The sequence below is a fragment of the Heptranchias perlo genome, chromosome 7, assembly GCF_035084215.1.
Source record: "Heptranchias perlo isolate sHepPer1 chromosome 7, sHepPer1.hap1, whole genome shotgun sequence".
NCBI lineage: Eukaryota > Metazoa > Chordata > Chondrichthyes > Hexanchiformes > Hexanchidae > Heptranchias > Heptranchias perlo.
In genome coordinates, this window is record NC_090331.1 from 25999827 (window position 1) to 26008170 (window position 8344).

The window sequence follows — 8344 nt, forward strand, 5'->3', positions numbered from 1 at the left end:
AAACAGCTGGTGACAGAAAGCTAACACTCAGCACACATGATAGCGAATGATCTTAGCATCACTTGGCATCTGCCACACCTCAACATCTGTCCACATGCCTAATATTGCTTTCTGTTCTCTTGCAGGGCCGTCTGTGAGCGCCGTGACCGTGGAGGGCGATTTCTCAGAGGACCTGCCGGTCTCTGAGGGTCCATCGTCACATCCGAGCCAGCGCAGATAAACACACCTCGGTGAGTCCCCGACCTCACTTAGTTGGGCTTGCATATGGTGAGTCACCATGCACATGTGAGCACGAGCAGACGTGGAGAGTCCGTGTCGGTGGGAGCACTCTCCTCTAGGCTCTACTCAGCTGGACCCAGATGCTGAACCCTGGGGGCCAGCCGTGAAAAGGAGAGTCGTCGAGGGGCAGCAGCACATTGCCGAGGTGCTGGAACAGGTGCCACGCGCACTCTCCACAATCGCGCAGGTGATGGAGGAGTCCAACTCCTGCATGAGGGGAATGATGGCACAGGTACAGGAGGGTATCTGCGAGATAGTGTCGCGGGTAGGTGCGGGAATGTCTGCGATGGAGGAAAGGCTAGCCTCCCTCGAGCGTCAAGCATGGCTCATCAATGAGTCTATCCACGCCCTGACAACGGCCGTTCGGACTCAGGGTGAGCAACATTCTGCCGCCTTAAACAGGCTGACAGATACATTACAGGTGGCCTTCCAAGGCCTCACACAGGTCCTCCAAACTGCCATCCAGCAGGGTGGAAGGAGTGATGTGGGCCTGGGCCACGAGAGGGATGATGGTGAAAGGGGACATGGAAGTGGGGACGCCACTCAAAGTGCTCCCACGTCTCACCCATTGCCCCCCTCTCAACCAGTACCCGCAATGCTGCTCCCTCTCCAGGTGGCCAAGTCTGCCCCTGCACAGGTGCAGGAGGAGTAGTCTTTGGAGGGGCACTCACGGGCACCGAAACCCAGAGGGCGTCGGCCCAAAGCATCTAATCGGTCAGGGCATGGACAAGAGCAACCTGCCACTACCTCTGCTGAAGCCACAGGGGTAGCACCAAGTAGGGGTTCCCGGAAGCACAAGGTGAAGGTGTTGTGAGCACAAAGGGAATGCACGAGGGTGTATGACGATTTGTCATGTTTTTTATTTATATTTGTTTAGTTCACATCCACAATAAACCCCATTGTTGTCACCACTACTGCCACGTCTTGCCCATTCTTAACTGGCTTGTGCAATAGGTCCCTTTCGTGGGGCTCACCATGAAGACGAACACCTGGTCCCACCCATTGGGTCATACTACAGTGGGTGCAGGTGTAGTTGCACCACTGTTCTGTGCAGGAGGCAGGGGAGGGGGCTGGTATGGCCGCTCCTCTGTCCAGGTGATGAGGACTGGACTCTTCAGACAGTCTGATGTTAGGAGAACCGTTCACATATCAGTGCCTCCCTGGCCTCACAAGCAGCCAGGTGAGCCACTGTTCTGCCCATGGGTCGTTCCTCCTCGGCCCCCTCCTCGCCCCCCTCCTCCTCCTCGTCCTCCTCCTCGTCCTCAATATGGGTGGCAGATGTGGATGGGTTTCCAATTCTTTGTCTAAAAGGGGTACAGTTAACCCTTTCCTTCAACTATCTTTTGTTCAAGGGGTTTTGAACCCCACACTTGAAAAGGTTAAGGGAGATGTAATAGAAATATTCAAAATTATGCAAGATTAGCGGTCGGTGAATCAGTAACCACAGCCATCGGATGCACTGATCCTCGCTCATCTGGAGGCCTGAAGGCCCTCATGTGATATGGCCTCCTGCTCAGTGCCCTGCGCCTCCTCCTCCTCCCTCTCCTCACAGCTTGACCTGCTCTGTGTGGCCTCTCTGCATGCTCCCAGTCATGTTCTATACCCAACAAGAGCCCTAGGAGACCATCCATGGTTGCCAGGAATCTTGTTCAAACACTGTTGTAAATTACACCAACCATAAGGCAGTACCTGCCAAACCACTCTCAAATATACTATAGCAACACTCTGTAAGGATAGGGAGCTTCAACAAACATGTCCTATTCTACCAGCAGCCAGAATCAATAATCCAGCAACTAACCTGCAACACCTGCATGATCTTTTTAAATGGCATTGGCGAGGGGGTCCTCCAGGCACACTAAGGCATGTACAGGTGTTCGTGGTTGAGGCAATGTGTCGAGTGCAGCGTGAAGTGCCAAAATGGTGTCTATCAGTGTTGCACACTGATCTAATGCATATTCTCCTTACTTTACAAGCTGTCGGCGTTCATTATCTGCGCGTGCGCAATACCCTTTACCAAGATGGCGTCCGGTGCACGTAACGCTAGAAGCGCGCACGCGCATTCCGGATGCCATTTTGGAACTTTGGGCAACCGTGTACCGCCAAAACAATGAGCAATACACGGCCCAATTTCTAGCCTGCTGTTTGGTTGGTCTCCAAGGACTATCATTATGTTCTCGAGAAGAGATATGCTTTGTCAAGTGTATAGAATTCTTTACTACACACTTGTCTACAGTCAAACCCAAGCTACAATGCTTCTTCAAGAACATATAACAGCCCAGTGATTTACCGATGGTTGGTTAATCCATTAAAGTTGCATGTTGCCATGCACCTACATCCTCCCCCAAGTTGAACTTGAGAACACTAAGGATACAATTTTATCAGCAATTAGGTTCGTACCTTAACTTCTAAATTTCTGTCATCTAACCAAGGTGAAGATCTTCATCACAGAAGATGTCCAGTTCAGTATGGTCAGGTCCAGATCAGCAATTTTCACCTTTGCAGATTGATTCTCATGATATTGAGTTGGGCAAAAATTGAACCTTGCCTTGTAGTCCAATAACTGTTGACATTCTCATTTCCAGTGGCTGCGTGCTAAGTTTACTTTCCATCCAGGTCTACAACTGAGAGGAAAGCTGCCTATCAATATTCCACAATGCAGCATCACTTCCTGTCAGGAGATTCAAATAGGCCTTCACAGGATGTCAAGCCTTTAAAAATCCAACTATAATGTTTTATGTCTGCAATGCATTGTTGGCAGAGAAGCACAATCAGCAGCTTGTCAAAAAATCAAATGAGCAGAAGAAAACTCAATATTAGCAGAGAATCAAAAGTTGGTCATGATGTGCCCGTTATGGCTCAGCAGTAGGACTCTCACCTCTGGGTCAGAAGGTTGCAGGTTCAAGTCCCACTCCAGAGACTTGAGCACATAATATAGGCTGACACTTTAGTGCAGTAGTGAAGTAGTGCTGCACTGTTGGAGGTGTCCCCTTTTGGATGAGATGTTCAACCAAGATCCCATTTGCCCTCTTGGGTAAAAGATCTCGTGGCACTATTCGAAGAAGAGTTGGGAAGTTCTCCCCGGTCTCCTGGCCAATATTTATCCCTCAACCAACATCACTAAAACAAATTACCTGGTCATTATTTCATTGCTGTTTGTGGGAACTTGCTGTGCGCAAATTGGTGGCCGTGTTTCCTACATTACATCATTTCAAAAGTACTTAATTGGCTGTGGGAATATGGGAACATAGGAACAGGAGTAGCCATTCTGCCCCTTGAGTCTGTTCTGCCATTCATTTAGATCATGGCTGATCAGTATCTTAACTCCATCTACCCACCTTGGTTCCTTAAGTAACAAAAATCTATCAACCTCAGTTTTGACATTTTCAATTGACCTAGCCTCAACTGCTTTTTGGGAAGAGAGTTCCATTCCACTACCCTTTGTGTGAAGAAGTGCTTTCGGACATCATCCTAGAATGGCCTAGCTCTAATTTTAAGGCTATGACCCCTTGTTCTGGACTCCCTCACCAGAGGAAATAGTTTCTCTCTAACCACCCTTTCTACAGCCACATCACTGGTACTGGGCAAAGTAGATGGAGGGGGACTGCTTGAGGATAGTCCACAGCTTATGAAGAAGAAGAACTTGCATTTATATGTCATCTTTCATGACTTCAGGACATCCCAAAGCACTTCACAGTCAATTAAGCACCTTTGAAGTATAGTCATTATTGTAATGTAGGGTGTCTCCAGTGTGGGTAAAACCACCATCAGTATTCTTTCCAAACAAATGACAAAGGCCTGAAATTCTGGTCCAGGCCAAGGCAGAAGCCTGATGAATTTCTAGAATGAGGACCAAAAAATGGGCAGAACCTAGTTCCACCGGGGTTCTGAGAGAAAAGGACAGCCTGTTATAATGTATCCCCAAGATAATGCCTTCAAAGAGAGGTAAGAACATGAGACACTTTGTGAGTGATACAGCTGTTTAGTAAGCGTAGGCTCAAGGGAGGAGAAAGACAGGGAGAATGAAGAGGATGTCCAAAAAATAATACTTGCTGAATCATGGCGTCATGCCTCCAAACTCAGTGTCACCAATGGCCTCCGGAACGGAGGGAGTGCCATCTTCTCGTGTGGTGTGAGAGACTTGACGGCTGTCTTTAAAATCTCAGCAAGTTTTACAAAGTGCCATTGCTGCTTCTAAGTCTTGGAAGTGACTCCCAGCCAAGAGAGTGAGGCACATTTTTGCACTCCTGTGTGACCTTTCACTTTCCCGACCTCTTCCCGCCTATGGGGCACTGGGACTTCCCTTTGTTTCCACCCACTTTCCAAAAGTTATTTGAGCCCATCAGTGAACAGGTGGTGTGAAGAATGATTCTACCTACATGCACCTAAGGATTACTTATATAGATAGAACAAGCTAATAGGAACCACTGAAGTACTGTTTATGATTCATTTTATCTGTTGTTGCTAAATATTTTAACCAGAAAGTTAATTGAAATGATCAACAAATTGTTGTATTGAAATGTAGGGAGTGATCTTCAGTGGCTCCATCGGGCAGAAATGGCACAGTGCGCCCTGAAAACTGTGAGGGCGAAACGTATTGCCCTGTTCCCGTTCCCAAACTGGCCGACAACATCCTGAAAGGGGCCTATTGCTGGGTAGCTCGAGTGCCTGCTTGCTTTAGGTGGTAGGCCCTTTTAACATGCAAATTGGGGTCCTATGACATTGATAGGATCCTGATTTCCATTCTGGGAGACCAACTGGGTGGAACATGTACCACACACTCTCCGCCAAGCTTTAGCCGGCGGTACAGCCAAATAGCACAAAAAAAGTAAGTTTAAAATTAAATTTTTGGGAGGAGGGACCAGGAAAAGCAGGAGTGCTCCTCCAAGCTCCACAAGAATAATGTGGGCTGCTGATGTCCCAGGCTCCCTCCTCTGAGAGAGGAACATCCCAACACTTACCTTTCTGCTGGCTGGGTCAGCCTTTGGGCCTCCCGATATTCCGCCGGCCCAGAGCGCAGTGGGGCATTTCGTGCTTACTGCTCGCTGCTGGCATGATAATAAGGCCTGGCCTTCAAAATCCTGCTCGATAGTTAAGATCTACTCCATGGTGTCCATAAAATAATTTAAATGGAAAAGCACAAGCTCCATGTACTGAAATCATCTAAAAATGGCTTTAAAGATTTAAAAAAAAAATTAGGACATACTAGCTCCTGATGTGAATGTCACCATGTACCACTTTTTTTAAGGTCACCATCTAGTCAGCTCTCAATATTGTGACATTTCAAACAACTGAACATTCATACCGATTTTCCCTTACAAGGGTAGCAGGCTGCACAATTCCAATTTCCCCTGAGGGTAACCCATGGATTGGTGAACAGCAGGCACTTACTATCCACTACAAAAGCATGTACTGAACTCCACTGCCACCTTTCCTTCAAGTAAGTGGTTAGAGCTGACAGACTGTTCATAATTTCAGATTGTAATCTTAACTCCAGTGTGTAAACACAGAGCTGAATGTATTACAACTGTAATACTTTTATCTTAAGGGGACACGAGGTGTAATATATTACTTTAAGAAACAAAAGTTAATCCGTTCAAAATTCAGAATGATGGATTCTGGGGAAGGAGATGGTTGCAGGGGAAGGAGATTTAAACATCAAACATCATGGTGGCTCAGTGCACTGGAACACCAATGCATTGACCTATAGAGCATTATGATGCACGTTTCATCCCCTACAGCACAGAATTTTTTACTTAAGTTTTGCTGCTGTGGGAAGCACTTAGATGAAGGAAGGTGCTTTACCAGCTGAAGGGAAACAGAAAAAAAATCAGGAGAAAAAGTCAATGTGGCAATCAATTCGGAATGCCATTGATACAGGCCTACGAGCAAGTCGCCTTCTTGGCTACAATTGGTGCATGACCCAGGGAAAAGGAAAAAACATTATTTTATTTTAAAAGCATTAAGACCATTACATTACCTGGTAAGTTTGTCAGCTACTTAATAATGCTATTATCTGTTACAACCAATCCTTAACAGTGACAGCCTAACTGTAAACTATTCTCGAAAGGTTGTGGAGATTGCCTTTTGCAAGAAATTACTGAGGAATTCATTGTGGCATCCAAATCCCACACTTCATGGAATCAACAAATTTGTAAAATATACATTATGGCAACAGAATTCCAAAACATCCAAGGTTACTCTGACTTCTTCTGTTGAGGGTGCAAGTTCTGAAATTCTACCTGACCATGAATTGCTGAGCTGAAAAGTTACTTCTATAACAGCAAGTAAGATTCTTAACAGTCATTCCAGAAAAATCATGCTAAGTCCACTTCTTAATGTGTCACAAAACCTGTACAAGAATCTCATAATAAAATTTGGTGGCATGGCAGCAATTATAAAGAAACAAAAGATGGGTCTCCACTCAGTCCGCAAGCGTGACTCTGACCTTCCGGTCGCTTGACATTTTAATTCTCCATCCCGCTCCCACTCTGACCTTGGCCTCCTACACTGTTCCAATGATGCTCAATGGAAACTTGAGGAACAGCACCTCATCTTTCGATTAGGCACTTTACAACCTTACGGACTCAACGTCGATTTCAATAACTTCAGATCATAACCACTGGTCCCATTTTTTTTTTGTTTTTTGGACAGCAGATGCTGGTAATGGTTCTACTGTTGCCCATTTACAGCTCCTCTAGACCCATCTTTTGTTTCTATACTTGTCCCATGATCACTCTCCTTCCCTTGCACCATCATCCCTTTTGTCATTTAATCACTCCTGCCCTCCACCCTATCAGAGACCTGCCTTTTTGTTCTTTCCTCCCCTCCCCTTCCTCCCCCATTTGCCTCGCTCTGTACTTCTTTAAAAACTGTTAAATATTTAACTTCTTCCAGTTCTGACGAAAGGTCATCGACCTGAAGCATTAGCTCTTTTTCTTTCTCCATGGATGCTTTTTTTAAAATTAATTAATTCATGGGATGTGGGCGTCGCTGGCAAGGCCAGCATTTGTTGCCCATCCCTAATTGCCCTTGAGAAGGTGGTGGTGAGCCGCCTTCTTGAACTGTTGCAGTCCTTGTGGTGAAGGTTCTCCCACAGTGCTGTTAGGTAGGGATTTTGACACAGGATTTTGACCCAGCGACGATGAAGGAATGGCGATATATTTCCAAGTTGGGATGGTGTGTGACTTGGAGGGGAACGTGCAGGTCGTGTTGTTCCCATGTGCCTGCTGCCCTTGTCCTTCTAGATGGTGGAGAATGTGGGTTTGGGAGGTGCTGTCGAAGAAGCCTTGGTGAGTTGCTGCAGTGCATCCTGTAGATGGTACACACTGCAGCCACAGTGCGCCGGTGGTGAAGGGTTTGAATGTTTAAGTTGGTGGATAGGGTGCCAATCAAGCCGGTTGCTTTGTCCTGGATGGTGTCGAGCTTCTTGAGTGTTGTTGGAGCTGCACCCATCCAGGCAAGTGGAGAGTATTCCATCACACTCCTGACTTGTGCCTTGTAGATGGCGGAAAGGCTTTGGGGAGTCAGGAGGTGAGTCACTCTCCATGGAATACTCAGCCTCTGACCTTCTCTTGTAGCCACAGTATTTATGTGGCTGGTCCAGTTAAGTTTCTGGTCAATGGTGACCCCCAGGATGTTGATGATGGGGGATTCGGCGATGGTAATGCTATTGAATGTCAAGGGGAGGTGGTTAGACTCTCTTGTTGGAGATGGTCATTGCCTGGCACTTGTCTGGCACGAATGTAACTTGCCACTTATCAGCCCAAGCATGGATGTTGTCCAGGTCTTGCTGCATGCGGGCATGGACTGCTTCATTACCTGAGGGGATGCGAATGGAACTGAACACAGTGCAATCATAAGCAAACATCCCTACTTCTGACCTTATGATGGAGGGAAGGTCAGTGATGAAGCAGCTGAAGAAGGTGGGGCCTAGGACACTGCCCTGAGGAACTCCTGTAGCGATGTCCTGGGGCTGAGATGATTGGCCTCCAACAACCACTACCATCTCCCTTTGTGCTAGGTATGACACAAGTCACTGGAGAGTTTTCCCCCTGATTTCCATTAA